The 21,515-nt window shown below is 39.7% G+C and overlaps 1 protein-coding gene across 1 annotated transcript in view; it reads left to right on the top strand.

Annotated features, from left to right (window-relative positions):
- LOC310897015 (uncharacterized protein) overlaps positions 1 to 21,515 on the top strand; it is a 547,020-nt gene that overhangs the window by 118,976 nt on the left and 406,529 nt on the right. Inside the window, exons 6-8 of the mRNA XM_083830110.1 lie at positions 1,192 to 1,367; positions 5,210 to 5,270; positions 15,840 to 16,866. The gene's annotated coding sequence lies outside the window, so the exon portion shown is untranslated. The remainder of the gene's footprint in view (positions 1 to 1,191; positions 1,368 to 5,209; positions 5,271 to 15,839; positions 16,867 to 21,515) is intronic.

Consider the following 21,515-nt stretch of genomic DNA (forward strand, 5'->3'; position numbering starts at 1 on the left):
GTAGCTGAGGCCATAATCTGTAAAACAGACATTGGCATAGAGATTAAAGATCAAGAGAATTATATAGTTTTTGTTACCATATGCCAAGATTCTCCTTCTCTTCTCTTTTTTTTTTTTTTAAAGTTTATTTTGTGCAGGCTGTATCTTAAGGGCTGCTGCTCTTTCTGTTTTGTTGTCTCAAACAGTGGAATTTCCTGTCAGAAAAGGGAAACTGTTTTTATTCACATACTTCAGGCTCTGTGTAGCTGTCACCCTTGTGCATTGCTGAGTTTTATGTAGCAATCAGTTTTGTACCACAATTCTCTTGCTTCATGTATGAAATGCTTGCGTTTCTGTAGGACTACTGCTCTCTCCAGCAGAGGAGCCTGCTTCCCAACCTGTGACCACGTTGTGGGTTGGCCCGCAGGAGCTTCTCTGCTCTGGAGGTAGGCTGGAGAAGCCTGGAATCTTAAAAATAATCCCTGGAGAAGGAGCATCTCATCATATCGCCACCCATTAGGGGGTTACTGCTTGTTGATGGACGTCTGCATATTGGGGCACAGCGCTTTGGGGGTAGGATCAGAACAGATTCATGGCACACGTGGTACTTGGACCTCAGCTGCTTTCTGAGGTTTGTACCTGTACAATGGGACAGGCATTGGGTCTTTGGGGTCTTCTTGCTCTGAAATGACAGGCCTTGACTGCTGCGCTCATTGGTATGGTACTGTTGAGGTGGGGCATTCATGTCCCTGGCAAGGTGGGTGTCTTAATTTCTTCATTGAAAAGTGTTTAATGTAGAGAAGCTTCAAGAAAGCCAAAGGAAAAATGGGGAGATGACTTCTGAAAACTTTAATAAGGGTAAACTTTACTAGAGCTCTTGAATGGAAAGTACACAGGCAGGCAGTACTGCTGGGATGGTTCCATTTAAGTTAGCATCAGAGAAAGATAAACAGAGCAACACATGCTCAGAGGTACTGCTTGTAAGGAAACAATCTGCTGTGTCTTCTGCGTGTGGGTTTTGGTTGTGCCTTAAACGGTTTTAGTACCACCATGCTTTACTTCCATAGCTTAAAAGAACATATATGGATAATTAAAGGAATAATTTTCCTAAATCACAAAATCAGTTGTCTTTGTAGTGTCTGCACCCTTGACTGTTTTGGTGTTCCAACAGAGTGGGACAGTTTTTAACCCAACATCTTCCCATCCCAACAGCTTGAAAAACACAGCTGCAGCCTCTTACTGCAGCTCTGCAAGCAGGCAGTGCCCTGCCACACAGCAAACAAGCACCAGCTGCATTTCTGCTTGACCAAAACATCAGGATCTGACTTCGAGGTGTTTGTTACCACTTTGTAAAGGTTAGAAAAAAACACTGAACCCTACATGGTAAGGTAAGTTAACCCTCACCTGAGGAATAGTTTGAATCCCTGTTTCCTCTTTCTGTGGCGTCACAGACCTTCCCACATAACAGAGCTGCACTCTGTAGGAGGTCTAGATCTTACAGGCTCTTGGCAGGTCACCACATATAAAGTATAAACTGTTTACACTGAAGCATGGCACAAAATGAAGTGTGTAAGATGGTTTATGATATTGCCTTTACCCAGAAGCCTAGTGGTTTCTGAAAGAGAATCTATGCTTTCTTACCAGTCTTTGGGCATCAACTTTCTGCTCCATTCTGGTGAGTTGACCACGACAGCAAGAAGTTCACTGTTGCTTTACTTCTTGCTGACCTTGCTGGTACCATAGGTTGGTCTTGCTGCTGCTGTTACTGCTGTGGCTGTAGAAAGGTGTGTACATCTTGGAGGCAGGGTGGCCCAGCCTTCACTGGATGGAGGAGGGTGGCAAAGTGTGAGAGGGTTTCCACCTGGTGCCTCTGGTTGCTCGCTGAGGCTTTCCCTGCACCGTGCAGGGTGCTGCTGAGTGCTGCTGTTTGTGTGTTTGTGCTGTTTCATGCAGTCATAATACTCGTGAACATTTCTGCATAGGTTGGTCTTGAAGATATGCTCCGTGTATGCCGTTACTACTGTGTGATTTATTGTTGGACGTGCTGCAGTCCTGGAGGCCAACAGAAAAATCACTGTTTTGTGCAAAAAGCTGCCTTTGTTTGGAGCCTTTACGTGGATGTGAGGGCCCACAGGCTGCTCCAGCGGGTCCAGCTGACACCCACGCTGCATGTGTGGTCTGGGCTCTGCATGGCTGTGGAGGGAGCAGGGCCATGGCCTTGCATTTCTGCTGCTGTAGGATCTCTGAATCCTTCCTGAGCTCATCTCCTCTTTGGAGGTGGTGGCCTGGCAGTGTTTGCACATGGTGCGTTTCTTCTAGTGCTGCAGAATGGCCTTCTGTTGTGTGTATTCCGCCTGCAAAAAAAAGGTATTTCTAATGTAAGCACAACCCTGGAGGCCTTTCAAAGGGCAGACACCACACTGAGCTTGGATCCTTTGAATCCCCACAGAAAAGAGTAGGCAGAGTGCATCACAAGTATTAAAATAGTAAGATAGAAAACTTCAAAGTTAGTGTAGTGACTTGTTCTGGAGTATGAAGTGCTGAGTTCTCTTTTAAAAACCTTTAATCAGTACAGTGCTCATCACACAGATGTTAGCAGCAGTGCTAGAGCTCTCTAATTGTAATTTAAGTTATCCCTGCCTAAGGGCTTGCAATTAAATTATTAGACTGTTGCAGTGAGTCTATGGATCCTGGTTGCACCTTGCAAGGGGGTATTTTCTGGTATGATGAGAAACAGTGGTTTCTCCTGGGAAGCAAATGTACCATTATGCACTTATTAGGTCCTTGATTAGATCCACTACTGATTAAACAGACTTTGTGAGAGAAAATATTACAGTAGTTTCCGTTAGCTTCCCAAAGCCATTGTGTGATGGAGATGAAAACAAACCAAGCCCAATGGTAGCCACTAACTTCTGTGTTCAATTTAAAACTTGCTCTTTTCAAACGGGTCACACTCTTAACCCTGAACTTATGATGGAAAAAAATGTTGGGAATTGGTACAGCTGCATAGAAATTCGTAAATACGTGTGTATTAAATACACATGGCATGCAAACATGTGGTAAACACTTATGCAAGCAAGCTGTATATATACGTACACACCACACACCCCCATTTGTATGCGTGTTGATTCTGGAAACACAGATACACATTTATTCCAAAAGAGCTATGTTTTCATTTCACTAAACATCTTACTGTATTTGTGTTCTTCAGAATTTCATTTCTGGTTATGGCCTGGGAGAGTCTGGAGACTCTTTATATCTCTCTTGTCACTAGGCTTAAAAATGTCTAATGAAGAAATACAGAAGCATGTTTTATCAGAATGCAGACAGTTAGTGAATCAGTTGTTACATTATTACTTTGCATTGGTGTGTCATCTTTTACAGTAAGTGCCTGCCTGTGTAATTATTTTAAATTCACCTTTGGGTTTTTAAAACTTTTGAAAACAAATACAGCTGTAGATCATTTTACTGAGCTGTAAAATGAGGATGAATGTTTAGTTTTGCATTAAAACTTCTGATAGGTAAACTCTTTTTGACTTTTCCTTTGGATATTGTTATTTGAATCAAGTTTGTTTCCCATTCATTTTATTTTTGTTAATAAGTCCAAGAATCCTCAGTTGCACTGTACTTAGCCTTTGCTTACTGAGGAAGGTACCAAGAATGTAAGGGGATGCGATACCTTATAAATTGCCCTGCAATGCTCAGCTTTGACTCTCTGCTCCAAATTCATCCCTTCAGTTCAATTTCCGTGAAATCAGTTGAGTTAAACCAAGGTTAGTTGTTGCCCTCAGACATTTGAGAGAAGAAGAACTTCATCAGGAAATGCATCCTTGCAAGCTGTGTGTTATGTGTCACACTTCAGACCCAGTGCTTTGCCAAAATCAGGGTCCAACTGAGAGCGTGCCAGAAGCATAAGAACTATTCTTTAAGGAATTTAAAAAGAAGCAGATTGTAGCAACTCTCTTCTATGGCACAGGAAAAAGTCCTGCAAAGATTTCAACAATTATTACTAATTTTTCAAGCGTTGACAATGTGCTCAGTATGTTCAGAACATGTGTTGCTCCAGACTGAGCCAAGCACGAGGCCTCTAAGATCAGAAAGTAGCATTTCCTTTCTGATCCTTCATAGCAGCACTCTGCCCACGATTCAGAGTGCGGATCTCGCAGCCCTGAGAGCAGTCTGTGAGTAATACGGCATGCTGGCCTTGCTACGATTCAAGCCCTCTCTATTCCATCACTGCTTCTTAATGAACATTGGGCTTGGTAATATCTGTAACTGCTTGATCAAACTTCTGCAAAGGGGCTTATCCAGCCAACCAGCCGTGCAGCGCAATCCTTAATTATACCTGGATAGCACTTCTCAGGTGTCAGTAGCTATATAGGTACTAACTATTCTGTTTTTGTTGTCCAAGACATAATTGTTTTTCTCCATCTCCCCTGAAAATAAAGAAGCTTTGGATGTCTCAGGTCTTAATAATTCTGAGTCACCAAAGGCAGAAGGGACCTGGATTTCTTTTCTTTGATTTGGACAACAATTTCTTTTCTTTTGGTTTTAAGACATACTGAAGTATCTAAATGTGCTCTGGCTTAGTCATTCTTTTTCTAAAGATCTTCTGTGTCTACTAGGAAAAGTAAATATATCATCTGTCAATGTCCTTTGCAAGCACATAATTTAAGTCCATTAGAAAATTGTTCACAATTGTTATTTGAGTGGTTTTCACATTGTTATCCTAATTAAATTGTATTATTCCAACATTTCTAGCCACAGACCTTTTAGCTTGTAAACTGAATGAATTTTATTAAGGTAATAGTAGTCTTGAAATTGTGGCACTAAAATTAATACTTTACAGACAGTTGAATGGATTTTTACTACTTCGCACAGTAGAATTTGCTATAGCAGGCACAACCGACCCCATGATTGTTAAAAGTGAGGAATATTTTTTGTCGTAACTGTTTGCTGGCACCCTCATAACTTACCCAAACATTTATCTCCTGAGCTGAAATTTTCTAGGCTCTTAAAAAACAGCCAAATGCAACAAAAACCAATATGCCTTGAACTCAATGTAGCCCTGCCAATTATAGCTGTAAGGAACAATAATTCAGTTTAAGAAACTTATAATGCACTTTTGCTATTGTGAATTTAGTCTCAGGAAACTGAGAGATGATTGCCTTAATGTTTACACTGGATACAATTTGCGAAGTAGTGTCCTGTGCTCTGTTTGTCACTATAGGCACTCCTTTGAATGTCAGCGGGTTCTGTTTGCACAGAATCGTGTCCGTGTATGCAAGCAGGTATGTATGCACAGATGCAAAGCCTGAATCACTGTGGGTGTTCTCTTGCTTCCTCTGTGCCGTTAGCTTCACTATCTCTCACTGTGTCATCGCTTGCATCAATCACGCGGTATAATTTTTAGGAAGGAAAGTAGGAAAGAAATTTAGATTTTTCCATTCTCTCATTGCTGTGGGCTTGGTGTTAACTGGGGTGAGTCCATTGGCAGCACACAGGCTCTGTGGAACACGAGCACGACTTTGCCATCACGGGTACTGGATAAGGCAGTATTTGACTTGGGATTTTACATGTGATTTTTCTGCTGATGTGAATGCATTTTGAGTTTGCTGCACATTTGCAAGTAGCACTGGTACCACACAGTGAAACATGGGGTTCGGACACATGCACGAGAGAGAGCCTGCGACTCCTGGGAGCTTAGGTTGGTGTGAAAGGCGGGCTGCAGTTCAGTCTGACAATGTATATTGCTAAGGGGATGCCTCACCAGAGCTTCACCAAGGAACACTTGGGGGAATTGACATTTATAGGTTATACTAATAAGGCCTGCTAGGACCTCATGGAAAAATGTCCTGTAGAGTGAAAATGCTGTTAGAAAACAGACAAGATTTCTGATGGGGGGAGGTGAACATGAATATTGTATCATCATTTCAAAGGATCTGTCTGTACCATCACAGTCTTTTTTGGATGAAGAATATATTTCATGTTAGAAAACAAGCAGAATTTGGAATAATGTTCATCTCAGATGTCTTTTTCCATAATTTTCCATGATAGACATTTTCAGGAAATAGTTCATGAATTTAAATTGTTCGTACTTTGGGAATTCAAAACCACTTAACTTTGGCCATAGATTTTAAAGAAAATAATTATGTATTTTTTGCTATACATAATGCTAGAAAATTATACTGCTCCTTCTTTTGACAGAATATGTAGGTAAGGAGAGTCTGAAATAGCCTGTTTTAATAGTTGTATGCTGGCTAAACTACTGGAAGGAAATGGGGAGCAAAAGTCTTTTTTTTTTTTTTTTTTTAATGTTTCAAAACACTTCCCTTTTTGGTGCATTTTTTTAAACTGAAAATCTTAACTTTGGTCCATTCTATATTTGTTTTTCTCTTCCAGTTGTGTCCTCACTGCTCAATTGTCTTCAGAATAATTGAGTAGATTTTCTTATTTGAAGACTGTTTTTCTTGACTGAAACAGAGTAATTTTATTAATGCTTTTTTCTTTTTTAATCCCAACATGGCTTAAGGTGTTAATAAGCTCTTATCTAAAGTCTAGGAGCAATCATATTTTTAAATTAATTTTATAAAGTATAATGGACCAGAAGGAGGAAGAAGCAGGTCAATGTGGTGAACTGGCTTGTTTAGGGGAATCATTTATCTGATACAGAGTGTGGCCTTGAGAATGCTGCTGGACGTTGTGAGACGAGGCCAAATTATCTCAGTGGCAGGAAAATAAAATCTCTTGTTGAATGTCCTTGCGAAAGTTGGAATTAAATTCCAGTGCTAGGCTTCTGGCGTGCGCTTCTGGCCTGTGGCTTGCAAAAAGCTTGCTGGTGTTCTGTCCATCAGAAATTCGTTTTGCATCGTAACAAAGATTTGCATGTGGTTATGCTGAAATGCCACTGAAAGTATTATTTAAGTGTGCTTTGTTCTGTTTAGCCAATTTTGAGATAAATTTCTGTGTGTCACAGAATCACAGAATCATCTAGGTTGGAAGAGACCTCCAAGATCACCGAGTCCAACCTCTGACCTAACGCTAACAAGCCCTCCACTAAACCATATCACTAAGCTCAACATCTAAATGTCTTTTAAAGACCTCCAGGGACGGTGACTCAACCACTTCCCTGGGCAGCCTATCCCAATGCCTAACAACCCTTTCGGTAAAGAAGTTCTTCCTAATATCCAACCTAAACCTCCCCTGGTGCAACTTTAGCCCATTCCCCCTCGTCCTGTCACCAGGCACGTGGGAGAACAGACCAACCCCCACCTCGCTACAGCCTCCTTTAAGGTACCTGTAGAGTGCGATAAGGTCTGCCCTGAGCCTCCTCTTCTCCAGGCTGAACAACCCCAGCTCCCTCAGCGGCTCCTCGTAAGACTTGTTCTCCAGACTCCTCACCAGCTTCGTTGCCCTTCTCTGGACTCGCTCGAGCACCTCGATGTCCTTCTTGTAGCGAGGGGCCCAAAACTGAACACAGTACTCGAGGTGCGGCCTTACCAGAGCCGAGTACAGGGGGCCAATCACTTCCCTAGCCCTGCTGGCCGCACCGTTTCTTATGCAAGCCAGGATGCTGTTGGCCTTCTTGGCCACCTGAGCACACTGCTGGCTCATATTCAGCTGACTATCAACCCCCAGGTCCTTCTCTGCCAGACAGCTTTCTAACCACCCATCTCCCAGCCTGTAGCGCTGCTTGGGGTTGTTGTAGATTGTTCAGTAAGTTACAGCTGGAAAGAATGGTGTCGTTTAACATGGAGCCCAAATGAAGTGTGCTAAAGTGATTTCCATTACCCAGACATGACATGGTCTGAGAAATGTTGAATCCTGTCATCTCTGTCATCTGTTGTTCAGGTTTTCACTGGAAAGGATGGTTTTTCCAACATACTTTTCCATGCTGAACTTACTGTCTTTTGCTCTTTTAAAGTCCTTAGCAAGCTGACTTATACCCTTGGACATATGGAAGAAGAACCACAAGCTGGAAATTCCTTGGAGATGAGGGAGTGAACAAACGCCCACTCCATTCAGGGCTACTGCTCCAGTTGCCTGGTCTGTAAGAATAGCATCATAAAGATGTTTCCCTAACCTCCCTTTCCAACCGAATTAAAAACAATAATGAATGGTGAACGTTTTAATTGGTCTATTAATTTACCGCCAAATTTCAGTGAGTGGCTGAAGCTCTTTGCGCTGTTGCTTAGACTTGCTGGTGAACTCTGAATTATCAGTAATACTGAGAAGCGGCGATAAATTCATTTATGCTGATAACTCCAAATCCTTGAATTCACCACTGCCTCAGTCTGTTGAGACTGGTATATAATGAAGCCTCTTGGGCAAAAGGGCAGGTGAGGTGTCCCTGCTGCCCTTCACATTTGGATGTGGAAGATTTTGCCTATTGTTCCTCAGTATTTGTCTACCTGAGTTAACATTTCTCAAAGCACAGCAGAGAAACCTGTGCCCAGCCCCACAGTGCTCTGGGTAGATAGTTTATATTCCTTTGTTATAGCTCTACCCTAATATCAAGGCACGGAAGTAGAGGTACTGTGAATTTTACACTCTGTTGCCCCAAGATGGGCTCTCAAATATTTCCTTTTTCTTGGACAAGTAAAGAACTTTGCCTCTGAACCCACTAGACATCTGGGGCAGGCTACCCATGGAAGAAAGGAGAGCAGGGGCAGGCATGAAGATAAGGCCATGCCATGAAAGCAAGGGAGCAGGGCCCTCAGTCAGCAACACAGTAGTCAAGCTCTTTCTTCCCTATGTCCCCTGGGACTATTCATAGCCCTAGAAATACCGAGGAATTACGGGAAGGGCTGAGGTTTTGGAACTGATCATGCTTTAGGCATAAGGACTGCACCAACTAGCTGCTCAGCCAGGTCCTGGCACTACCCAAGGGCATCTTGTGAAAGTCCAAATCCATGACAGTGTCCTGCACGCAAATAATGCTTCCAAACACCTCAGCTAGGCATGAATTTCCCAACTTTGATTTTTCAAACAATCACTGCACGCTTCTCTGGGGGATGATGGTAAGAGCACAGTCTCACTACAGGCAACCTCTGTTTTTTTGGTAAGATCTTTTTTTAAATCAATTTACATTTTTGTCTGATTATCTTTATATCAGGAAGACTTTCACTAAAGCTTCCTAGGGCCCTAAGTCTTCTACTATATAACCGCAAATTAAAACATCCTTCAGGTAGACTGCAATTTCTATTATTCGTTAAAAAGCATATTTCCTGATGCCGTGTTGTAGGTGCAGAACATGATTTAAGATGGCGGTCTATGAAGAAAAGTGTCTTGTGGGAGTACTGAATGCAGAGAAATAGATCCATGCTTTTTCTGAGCCCACTTCTCAGAAATTTGTAAGGGCATTTTTGTAGTATGGAGGCATGTGGCATCAGCCTTATCACCAACATTCCTCTGCTTGGTGGTGGATGAAAGTAACTTACGTTTTTGCTGATGCACACACATACATGCTAACAAATATTTGAATTTCCTCTGGTATAGGCAGAAGTAGAGAGCTTTGTTTGGTCCTTCTGGGGTAAAAATAAATGCATCTGCTCTCTTGGTCTTTGGTATTGCAGATTTCCCTAGTAATTTGCAGCTCCTGATGGAGAACAGGAACTTCCCCAGCTGTATGAATTATGCCCCAGCAGCACTTATTACTTCATGAGAGCTTCTTGTTACTTGATGAGAGCTTCATCTAAGCTAGTGGCGTAGACTTAGTGTGCTAAGTCTATGTTTGTTCAGTCAATGGCTCATTAATGCTTCTCTACTGGACAAATCCATTGCCTCTAAAGTTTAGGTGTTGTCTTGCTTGATTTTGAGTTACTCCTCTCTTTTCTTGTAGTAATTAGGAGTCTCAAGCAAGCGTTCAGGGTTGGATGAGTGTCCATGCTCCTTAAGTTTTTAGCCTGGATTGGCAACTTGTCTTGCTGGACAGGTTCTCCCCGTTCAGCCAAAGCCTGTTTTAGGCTTTCTTCAGCCTTTTCTATCCTCTAAGACGTGCAGTTTTGTCACCTGTCTTTTGCATGTTTGTTTTCCTATTAGGACTGTGGTATTTCTTCAGATCTGGTAATTCTGTTTTACAGCCTTCACCTTTCCTTTATGAAAAAAAAAATATTCTTCAGAATTTGTGTTCTGAAAAAGATGTGTGTGTGTGTGTGTTTTCCCAACTTTTCTTGAAAATGTCAGCTTTTGCAGCTGTCCCAATCTACTGTGTCAGTGTATGTGCACATACACAGTTTAAAGTTTTTTACTCTTGGTACCGGATGGTCTTCAGGATTCAGACTGAAGCCACAACAACATGGTAAGGATGCACATACTTTAGCATCCCATTCGGACTCCTTTACTGTTATGTTATACAACATTATATGCTCACATTTTCCTGTGGGATTGAAATTAAAATTGAGCCTCAGTTCATGATATCAGAATAAGAGCAAGCTCTCTACGCATCTTCCATCTCAATTATGCATTCATTAATTTTACCCTTGGCTTCTTGTTTTAATTTCTTTGACTTTCTTCATACTTTTTTCATATTTTCTACAGATTCCACTGACCTTTAAATATGCCAGTTTCATTTTACTGTAATCTGAGTTTTGTTTTTAGACCCAATAATTTTCTTCTAACTGTTAATTCTTCTTGATAAACTTTATTTTTCTTGAAGCAATAATGTTGCATATCAGTGGATTAATTTTTCTTTACAAGTTTGGTGCAAAACGAAAAAAAAAAAAACCAAGAGCCTCCCCTCACCCCTACCATCCCACCGTTCTTGTGATATTTCCCTAACATTCTCCATGATTACAAAATGCTAAATTTTGCCTGCTGAACTTTAGAAACCACTGCTAAACACTGGAAGAAAAATTATAATTCCTTTTTTCACTTATTTATTTATTTTTAAATCAGTGGAGTCTATATAATGTGAATGTGGCATTCGCCTGAATAATGATTTGTTCTCCAGTTCCATCTGCATATCTGATTTAATTATTCTCATAAGAAGGGAAGGCAAAGGAGATATTATCTTAACAAGTGAAGTTTTAACTTGCACAAGAAGTGTTTTCCCCTCGCTGCCCTTTAAATAACTCTTTCGTATCCCCTGATGCACAGCAGGGGGAATGGCTTTTGCCATCCTGTGGCAAAACGTGTCTGTACTCCTGTGTATGGAAAAGTGGTCCATGTGTGAATTAGCTTGAGTTGTATTGTGTTTCTTATACTAATATAATATTGTTCTAGTGCTTGCCCCTGATTAAAGAAATACATAAATAAATAATTTATAATTTAATTAATAAGGTATAATATGCAAAGCACAGTAATTTCAAACAGCTTGTAATGTCTCTAATGTACTTTCAATTTTTTATTTTACATAAGGGCTGTATTCATTATGTGGTTATGATAAACATACTAATGAATTTTATTACAGGAACAAATTTAAACATGTAAATGAGATCAAATAGTATTAAAATGCAAACGATGGTGAAACTTATTACAAACTAACCTTGCCAACATACATGGAGAGATGTTACAAAAAGGACTGCAGGAAGTTGCATACTTGATAGAAAGTCAGCCCAGTCATCTTACAAAGTCACTGAACAGAACAATTTGTGAACTCTTCATTTTCAGTATTGAATAATGTCTCTTGAACAAAAAAAAAAGTTAACTAAAACCCTGGGTGTACACGTAACTTTGGATGACAATTAAAATCCCTTTTCTTGTTCCAGTGAACAGTAATCTGTGCATAATTACATTCAAATGAGATATTAGCATTTTTTGTGCTTACTCTTTGTTAATTGCAGAGTTCACTCACCATGGTGATGCTTTTGATAGAATCAAGCAACCTTATTGACCTGATGCTGCAAGGCATGTTTGGAAATTCTGCTGTATTCTTCATTTTTTTTTTTTTATTTTGGCATTTTGAGGAGTCCTGCTGCTTTTATTACATTCCTGACACTTTTGTTAATAAATCATTGCAAAGTTAATGAAAATTGCATTCAGGCATATCCAAAATAATTGTGTCCTTTGTCATGCTAATAAATTGAAAGATGTTGATCCAATGGGTGAATGCATGCCCATTATGGTGAAGTTTGTGATATGTGTGCCTGTTGCGCTTGTAGTCTCTGGCTTGGCATATCGTTCCTGTAGAAATGCGTATGAGGAAAACTAAAGTCAATATGTTTTATTTCAAAAGTTATGCAAGCTGCCTCTTAATTATGTTGGAAAGAGGGCAAGGATTGAAATGTTTATATTAAGATGTGCAGTTATTGTGTTATCTGCAGGAATCAGCAACTGCCTTACACCAGAATATATTCTATGATGAAAACAATTAAATGTCTTTTTCTTCCTGCCTTCTGAACTTTCATGCTTATTAAACCCAGATGATAGAAGATTAAAAAAATTAAACCTTGCTTTCATACAAAGCCGTGGTGCATAGGAAGGGAAATAATGTGACAGTTGTGCATGTTTTTTTGGAGAGGAGGGAGGTGGTAATTTTTATTTTACTCTCCATTCCAGATAAAAGCTGAAACAGTAAAATGCAGGTGAGATTAAATTCTACATTTGATTTCATTGTATTTTCAGTCGTTACTTCAGCTGCTTAATATCAGTTATAAGTACCACATCGCTAAAAATTGGTTTAGATTTTTGGTGCAGGATATTTCTTTTCTATCTTGTAGCCTAACTGAAAAATAGGGTGAAGACAAATGTTAGGGAAATGTTTAGCTGGAAAAAATCATATTTCATGATAAAATGAGTAAAAGAATATTAATACCCTAAAAACCATAGGTAATTTTAGCCAAGAGTACTTAATTTATGCACTGGCCCATCATGCTGGGTTTAGGTGGGTATTTATTCTGCTACTCAATCAAATCGTGTAGTTTCCATAACAACTGCCACATCAGATGTCACATGCACTATGCTGTTTGAATTAGTGGATGTTTAAACGATGTGTTTTTGTTGTGTTGTTTGAATGTGTATTTCTCCTGTTTAAAAGAATGGTATATTACTATAGGTAGCTATCACATTTTTTTTTTTAAATAACCATTTAATGCTTAGTCAATCATAATAAGGAAGGGTATTTATTGTTTTAGAAAATCTGCAAAAATAAAAGATTTAAAATTTTCAACTCTTTAATTGGTACTTACTCTTACGGTACAGCAAACTCCTTTATACGCAGTAAGCTCGCTGACTTCAGTGGAGGTATGCACATTATAATGAGGGTGAAAAACAGCTAAGAAAAGGTTTTGGGAACTTCGAAGATGTCTTTCAAAATGAGCTTGGAAAAGTGGTATGTGTAACAGTATTGGCACTGTCCCTGGAGAATTAGCGCTTAGGTAAAATCTATGACTTCTGAAAGTTGAAAAGAATCATTCCCTGAGAGCCACAGTCGCCCATGGTGTGATTTCTCCTCTGAAGCATTTGATGAAACATTTGGCCAATGATGAAGACTGGAGGTGGAATTAAGTGACATGGTTGTCTGCTACAGTTCTAGAGGTGTGTTACAGAGCTCTGTGTTTGTAGAAATGCCATTTACTACATTTGCAGCGCTTCTATAAATCTTAGAAACATGAAATTATTAGACAATCAAAACAGCATGGTGAAGAAGCACAGTTTCAAAACAGGATGAAGGAATATCTCATTGCTCCTCTTTATTTTTGAACACTTTTTTTTTTTCTGTAAGACAAAAATGGATAGGCTCTTTCCCTTCTAAATAGCCTCTATAAAGTTACCTATTGACTAGAAATAACTGTGTGCATATCAGGGTATTGACCAGGTTGGATCACCTGCCAAAATTAGACTGGGGCTCACGGGGTTAGATCTGTGAAGGGCAATTTACAAATCTTAACTTTCCCACCTTGAGTCCTTGCAAGTCACCGGAGTGAAGAGTAGCTTGATTCGAAGGGTACAGGTATTTCCCCTGCTTCAGTGCGTGTGTCAGGGCAAACTCTTCCTTTCTCCCAGCCCCGGAGGAGTTGCCTGGCACATTGTTGCCGAGCTCCATCCCTGCTTTGTACACACTGGCACAGGATGTTGAATTAGTACTGCAAGACTCACCACTCTGACCTCCTCACAGCAATTCTGTGTGATCCTGACCTAACTACAGGGTCCCGGTGACAGCACAAGGTAAAACAATATGCCAGCCCTGACTGTGGTAGCTTGATTCCTAGGCAGAGTTTCACCATGGTGATACTTGCTGAAAAACAGCAAATCCCTGCCATTTATGCTTTTAAATTAATGCTAACACTTGAGCAGATAGTGCTGTGATGTGTATCCTGAGTGCTCACTGAGTCTGAATGACACGACAGTAAAATCCTAACCAAAGTACAAAAAGGTTACTGCAATTCTCTTATAGCTGGAGGCTGACCAGTTTTCTTGAGTTCCTCCTTGTTTCTTCTGTTGCTCTTGTATTTGTGCAATTCTCATCACAAAGCTGCTAGTGGCTGTTTTATGGTGGCTGAATTGTTAGCACCATTATTTGTACTTCATCTCAGGGATCCAGAGAAGTGTGTGCTTGGTGCCAGCTTTTCTTTTTTTTTTTTTCTTCCCACTCCTGTTGGTTCATGTGGGTTGCTTCACCCTTGCCTACAAGCCTGCCCACCAATGTGTGTTATGCTGATATGGTGCACAGCAGGAGCTGAAGGGGCTGACAGGGCTGTAAGTATATTTATGTCGAATGCATTTCTGTGCAGTAACCTTATCCCATAAGAGTCTTTTTTATAAACACAAGACCTTTTCAAAAATATTTTTATACAAGAAAATGTGGATTTGTGAAAGTAAGATAGAGCATAGTTAAGTTGCCTCTAGTGTGTACAGTTGCCAAACTGCAAAGTTTTTTTTTTTTTTTTTTTTTTGCATGGTCATATTGCATATATCATCATATGTATAATGTTTATATCACATTAGAAAAGTTTATAGTTTTTTACAAAGTACTTATATTATAACCCCTAGTTTTCTAATGCAGAACTTGTTGCAACTTTTATCCTGGAGGCAGAATTCTGGTGCTAAATGCTTAGCCAAGCCAAAATAAAAAATCGAGCAAATAAAGGCCTTTCCTCTTTTGGGGTCAAGAATTAGAGAGGTTGAAAAAATTTTGCTCAATATTTTTTAAATAGACCAACATGAAAAAATGGTTGAATTCAGTATTTAAAGTATAACATAGATGATATTCCCTTTGAAAGCTGTTGTGGACAATACCTGTTGCTCACTTTGAGGAAAACAAAATGTTTTCAGGTAATACAATTACTATCTCTTTTTGGGGTAAGTTAGCATAGGTTTACCTTCAGTCAAGCTAAGCTAATTTAAGGACTCAAAAAGCTCTGCTCACTTTTCTTAATAGAGAATCTTATCTTAAAGATGGAAAATGAACATGATTAATCCAGGAAAAATCTGTCCTCAGAACAGTTGCTAATGAGCCTTTTGGGGCTGATAATGACTTACTCTGACTTGGTACTGAAATCCCAGTTTCTCTAATGCATATTCCAACATGTACAAGTATTGGTTTACTTCAAATTTAACAACCCAAGGGTTGACTCAGCCCATCTTGTCCAAATGAACATCCGTCTGGGCTTGGAGCAAGCGATGTCAGCAGTACAAAGGGAATCCTCTTGCAAGGCTAGGGAAGGGGCCGACAAGAAGAGGCTCCTTTCCGAGGCATTTGGGGACTCTTATGGGAAAGGCACTGAAGCTCTGTCCTCACTTGTCAAGGTTGCTGAGTCTTGCTGATGAGCCTAAACCTAGTCAGATGGTATCAGCACCTCCTGCTGGGAGCTTTCACAGCAGGGGTGGGTTGGGTCAGGAGAAAGGAGACCTGAAGAACAACAAACTTTTGAGCAAGAGACAGCAGTGTTTTTTTTGTTTTTGTTTTTTCTCAATGGCAGAAGAAAACAAGAAGCCGCCAGGCTGCGCTGAAAACAGAGTCTGAGCCAACAGAACAATTTTATTGTTTGGGAACAGAACATCAACAAATGTAAATGGTTGCCACCTTGTATGGGTGAGTCATGTGCTCTTGGTTCTAACTGTGAACAAAGTCAAAAATAAATTGGTTTTGGCAGTCAGAGGAAGCAAGGGACAATTCATTGTAACTTAAGAAGTGTAGCATACAGTGCACGTTTCTTTTGTTGTTCATCATATATACAGTGGCTCACAAAAACAATTTGGTTTTAAGGGATCCCCCCCAATTTATTTTAAGTGTAGGGTCTCTCTGCTACACCAAGTCCAGGAATCCTAACTTATCTTTTCTCTCAGCTCATGTTAGTTGAGCTGAGTTGATCTGAACTTAGTGTGCTAGAGCACACTGAATGATTTCAGTACGTCTGACAAGGCCTGGCCAAGTTTTTCTTGTAATGTGTTGTTGGATCATTTACCTTAGCCACGTGATACAACTTAAAAGAATGTCTTCTGCAAACAAGCTTTTAGAAAAAAAGCAAATGCCCAGACCTCAAGGCAGCTGCAGATCATCCCCTTGGCACTTGGATTCTTTTGAGCAATTGCTTGTTTCAGATGCCCAAGATTGCTTTCAGCCCTTGTGCAAGTCTCTGCTTTTTATCAACATGCAAGAGTTTTCTACTCAGTGAAGTGATGTTTCTGTTGACCATTACTCAGAAAGAAAAAATGGTGAAAGTGAGGGTTTAGTCCTTACTTTGTAGGGAATCAAAAGAAAAGGAACTGTTTTATAGTAGATTCAGTAATTACGTTAGCTATTTAAGAGCATCTTACAATTCCGTCCAAATCTCTCTATTAAAAAAAGAAGCCATGTTGCACTTGGAGGGAGTCCAAGACTATCATAAAAATAATCAAAATATATCTCATTTATTTTAGAATTCAATGGGTAGCACCAATAAATAACTCCACCAAATCTTTATCACTGTATATTTAGAAGAGTATGGTAGCCGAGTTGCTTCTCAAGTAAGTATGTCTTATCCCCATCCATGCTGGTGCACATTTTGTGTAGTCTGGGTGTACAAGGCAGTGTCTATTGAAAATTTTGTGCTGGAGTGCTTCCGTAACAGAAATTCCTACTGATTTTGGTGGATATTTTGTGAATGGCTATACCCCAAAGAACTGTAACTTTTCAGACTTTAGAAGATATTTTTTGTTTTGTACGAGGAATTCTAAAATTTATGAGAAAAGGCAATTGATTTCTTCAAATGTAGAAATCATATTCTTAAGTAAAATTAATTAGCATTTTGTACATCTAAAAAAAGATACTACCTCACCCTACAGACCTTTTTTCCTAAACACATCTCTGCAGAAATTTATACCAGTGTATGCCTATCTTTTCTAGTAAAGTCCTTCCATGTAACACAGCAGTTCGATGTTATTTCTAAGCTGTAATTCCTTATTTTCTTGAGATGTCTTGATGAAGTATGTTGCTGTGAAACTCTGGATCCTAGCTCATATGACTGTAGTCAAAGGCCACATCACCTTATTATCCAGTTCTTACCAGAAAAAAAAATCAGTGAAAGGCAGAAATCAGTTGTGGAGTGGTAGGATTCATTGGGATCAACACTTCTGAAGAAAAATATGTTTAGGCCTTGAATATCCTTTGCTAGGTTGTCTTGTTGGAACTGGATATTTGTGTTTCTATTTTCATCTTTATTTTGTGCTGTCCCATGAATATAGGAGGGAAGAGATTTCTTATTATTTTCTATCAGCCCCTTCCCCACACTCTCAGACTTTTGTGAGCGTGGGTAGGAAGTTGGAAGCTTGCAGTTTTTAGCCCAAAAGAACAAAGTTGGTGCACCCCAATGAGGCACAGAGCTGCTGACTCCTTGCGGGGGGCTGTGATTTCTCTATGGGTGTGGATGCACAGAAAGGTGACGGACTGCCAGCCTGGCTGCTCTGGGCTGGGAAGCAAAGCGCCTGTGGAGCGGTACCCCAGGGCACTGACAACTTTTCGTTTTAGAATTAGCCATGGCATCAGTTTCTCCCACCGGAGGGCATGGTAGAGGACTCCTGATCTGTTGCAAACTAGTAGCAACACTAAACTGTAATTTCTGTGTAATTTCATGCTGTTACATGATAACTTTAAACCCTGCTTGCTGTTGAAAGTTCTGTAATTGCACAGTTGTTTCAGCGAGGTTCTAAAGCTGTTACGGGAGTGCTGCCGTTTTATGGGTCACCTGCAATAACCCTGATGTTATTCTACATATCCTGGTACGTGCAAATTACAACAGTTGCACGTTATTTTTATTCTCATTGTTGTGTAGTTTGTGCCATGTACTATAAAGCTTTACAAGTGTACTTCAGAAGTTACACAGGAAAAAAAAAGATTTTTTTTTTTTTTGAGCAGGCATCTTTTCTGGTTCTCTTTCAGTTTTGATTTGTCTCTGATCAGCATATTAATATCTGTAATTAAAACATGAAAGATCATAAACCATATTCCAAAGGTTAGTTACATAAATTTTAACATTTCCATATATTCTCTTGATGTTACTGAAGTTCATGCAGTTATATTATGCACTCTGACATCCATGTCATGTCATGTTTGCTCAACTGTTTTACTACTAGTCAAAACTAAGTTTTTTTTTTTTCAGTTCTCTCTGCAGGGTCAGCCCAGCTTAAAGAAAATGAAGCTGTCTGCTATCAGCTTATACATCATCACCAACAATAAACATGCCAAGTTCAGAACCTGTATTTTGTTATCTGACTATTGTTGATAGCAGAAAAAAGACAGCTTGATTTTCATTAGCAGGGTTGACCCTACAGGGCTAGGAGCAAGGGAAAAAAATTATTTTGAAAAATTTATTTTGACTTGAAGTAAACTGAGGAAACATGACATGGAAGTCAGAGAGGGATTATATATGCATCCCCAAGGTGTCATTTTTAACAAACCGTCTTCTTTCACTTGAGGAAATTCTGAATAAACCACTGGAGAGACTCGTGTAGCTGTCCAGTTGGCAAGGGCTAATATTTCTGACTCTGAATTATGCATTGTTCTTTTCTTTTCTTTCCTTTTTTTTTTTTTTTCCCCCCTTTGGTAACTGTTTCTCTTCCACTTCTTGGGGATAAGGATGAAAGTATATAGTTTTTGAGGCATCAAACTTCAGATTTCTACTTATATCTGTTGCTCGTGTAACTCATTCTAAGAAAGCATTTTATAAGCTTGTGTAGACTTGCCTTTTAAGAAATTGTTTAATTTTCTTCATCCAACATAGATTCAAATATTAAGTCCTCCTTCATGCTCATTCTAAGACCAAGCACTAGGCTGGGAGGATTATTTCCTTCTGTCTCAATTACGCTTTTTCCTTTTTTTTTTTTTCTTTCACCCTCTATCATTATGTATATAGTTTGTAGTTTCTTTCCCCACTGCTTGCATATGTTTGTTAAAGAATGGGGATATATATTATAGAACACCTTGATTTGGGCAGAAAGTTCTGATTTAGATCTGTGAGTAGGGAAATGTGTGTAAAGTTGTTTCCTTCCCCACACTTCTCCTTCGTTGAAGCTGATTGCTCGGTGAGCCTGGAGGCTGCTGCCACAGCCCTGCTTTTGGACACTGCTGGAGTTCCTTTCTGAGAGTGTTTGGGGAAATGATGAATAGTTTTATAAGAACAAAATTTGGCCCTAAATCTAAGGCACTGTAACCCTGTTTGGGAAGTTATACCAACTGTTCTATAAATCAGCCAGCAATGTGCTGTCAGTGCTGGATTTTACTTTTAAAGCACAAGTCCAAAATAGAGGCAGAATTCAAAGAAGACTTCAAGGGAACAGAAGTTTTGCCAGAGCTTTCTGATGCAATTTAGGAGAATGGTCTGTGCTGCGTGCCACCAGGCGATGCAGCAGTCGTCCCTTCTGCACTCCACCTTTGCCTCCTCGCTCTGTCTCCCCAGCTAATTTGTAGTGCTTTCTGCCCTGAGCAGAAAAATGGCTTTTCCTGCGCTTACAGCATGCCGGGGTGAATGTGCCCGAATTTTCTCAGGTCATAAAGGACCTCTGCCGGGCTCAGGCAGCTCTCACAGCAGCAGCACGTTTCGTTCACCTTCCCCTCGGTAAGGCTCAGGTCTCCGACCAGCACTGTCAGGTCACACGCTTCCTACCCTGTCCCACTGCCAGCGAGCTCCAGCACCAGGAGGGAGCTGGCCCGTTGTTCCGCTGCCCGCTGCAGCTGGCATGTGTTTTTGGGAGCCAAACAGGGCTTGGAAATGCCACTGTTCGCTGCAGTCAGTGGCCTCCTGGCCCCTGGCAGTCTTCAGGCACCGAGTTAGACTTTCAGATCCAGGGGTTTATGTCAGGTGAAGCTGAACTCTCTGGAATGCTGTTCAGCAAACTTGCTATTAAAATGACACTGCCAGCTGTAATCTTCTTGGTTTTCATTTTAGTTTTAGTGCCAAAAAGTTGACAAAGTCCAGATTGTAGCTTTAAAACTGCCAGGCAAGCTAATCCTGTATAATTTTGTGTAAGCATGGGGGTGCTTGGTAGTTGAGAGATGATACTTGACATCTCTTAGCTTTATTCTGTTTTATTAAAGACAACTCTTTAAATTTACTTGAAGGCAAACCGAGATCTTAATTGTCATGTAGAAGCATTTACATGATAAGATACTGTTAGTTATTGAAGTGATAAGAATTTCAGTGCAATTATGGTTGAGATAGTGTTAGAGAAAGGTGATATATTTTATTTAACTTTCTCATATATTAAAAAACATTGTCCTTGCACATATCTGTAAAAATTATGAAACCTTAGACTTCTAGACTGGGAGTTTTCATTTGCTGAGGTAGCCTAATGTTGTACATCTAGACCAGTAAATATTAACAAAAACGTTTAGGAAGCCAAAGTTGTGTTTTATTTTAGTGCCAGTGTTTCTCTGAATAATATAGGATTGATAATTAAGTGGTGGAGGGAAAAATATGTATAAATAGTACTCTTTATATTATGAAAAGATTATAAATACTTAATTCTCTAGGTGTAAGATAAAGTATCAGCCTTTTCAGGATGTTTGTGAGAATATTCTTTTTTTCTTCTTTTCTCTTTCTAGCCACCTACAAAACTTAAAGAAATGACCCTTTTCTATCGTTCATATAGCATGAAGTATTTTACTTTCATCTTTGTCATTTTACTAAATAGTAATTGTTTGCTAATATAAAACAAACCAAAATCATGGGAAAAAAAAGTTTATTTTGCTGAAAAAGTGTCCCTTTTTGTGAGAAAAATATTCTCTATTAAAAGAAAAGTATTAAAGGTCCACTAATTATTTTTATAATTATTAAGTTTATTTTAGTTAAGAGGTACTTACACTCACATCTTACCTCCTAAGCTGAAGACCACGTGAGCTCCTGCACAGATTCGTACAAGAGGCCATTTATAAGAATACCTGATAAATTAAGTAATGCCATTTGTTCAGACTGGAAAAAGATGGAGACAAAGCATTTAGCTGTTGTAACCAATGATTTGTTTTATCTCGAGTTTGTGACAAATTGCAGTGGTCTTACAGCGTAGGCTGTTTCAAAGATGCAGCGCCAATTCAGAGGACAGGTACTGTGATTTTGCAGGACACAAGCAAAAAAGGCAGCAAGTTGTTTGGGGCTGGGACAGTACCCGGCAACAAGCAGCAG

This window comes from Anser anser, assembly GCF_964211835.1.
Source record: "Anser anser genome assembly, chromosome: 3".
Classification (NCBI taxonomy): domain Eukaryota; kingdom Metazoa; phylum Chordata; class Aves; order Anseriformes; family Anatidae; genus Anser; species Anser anser.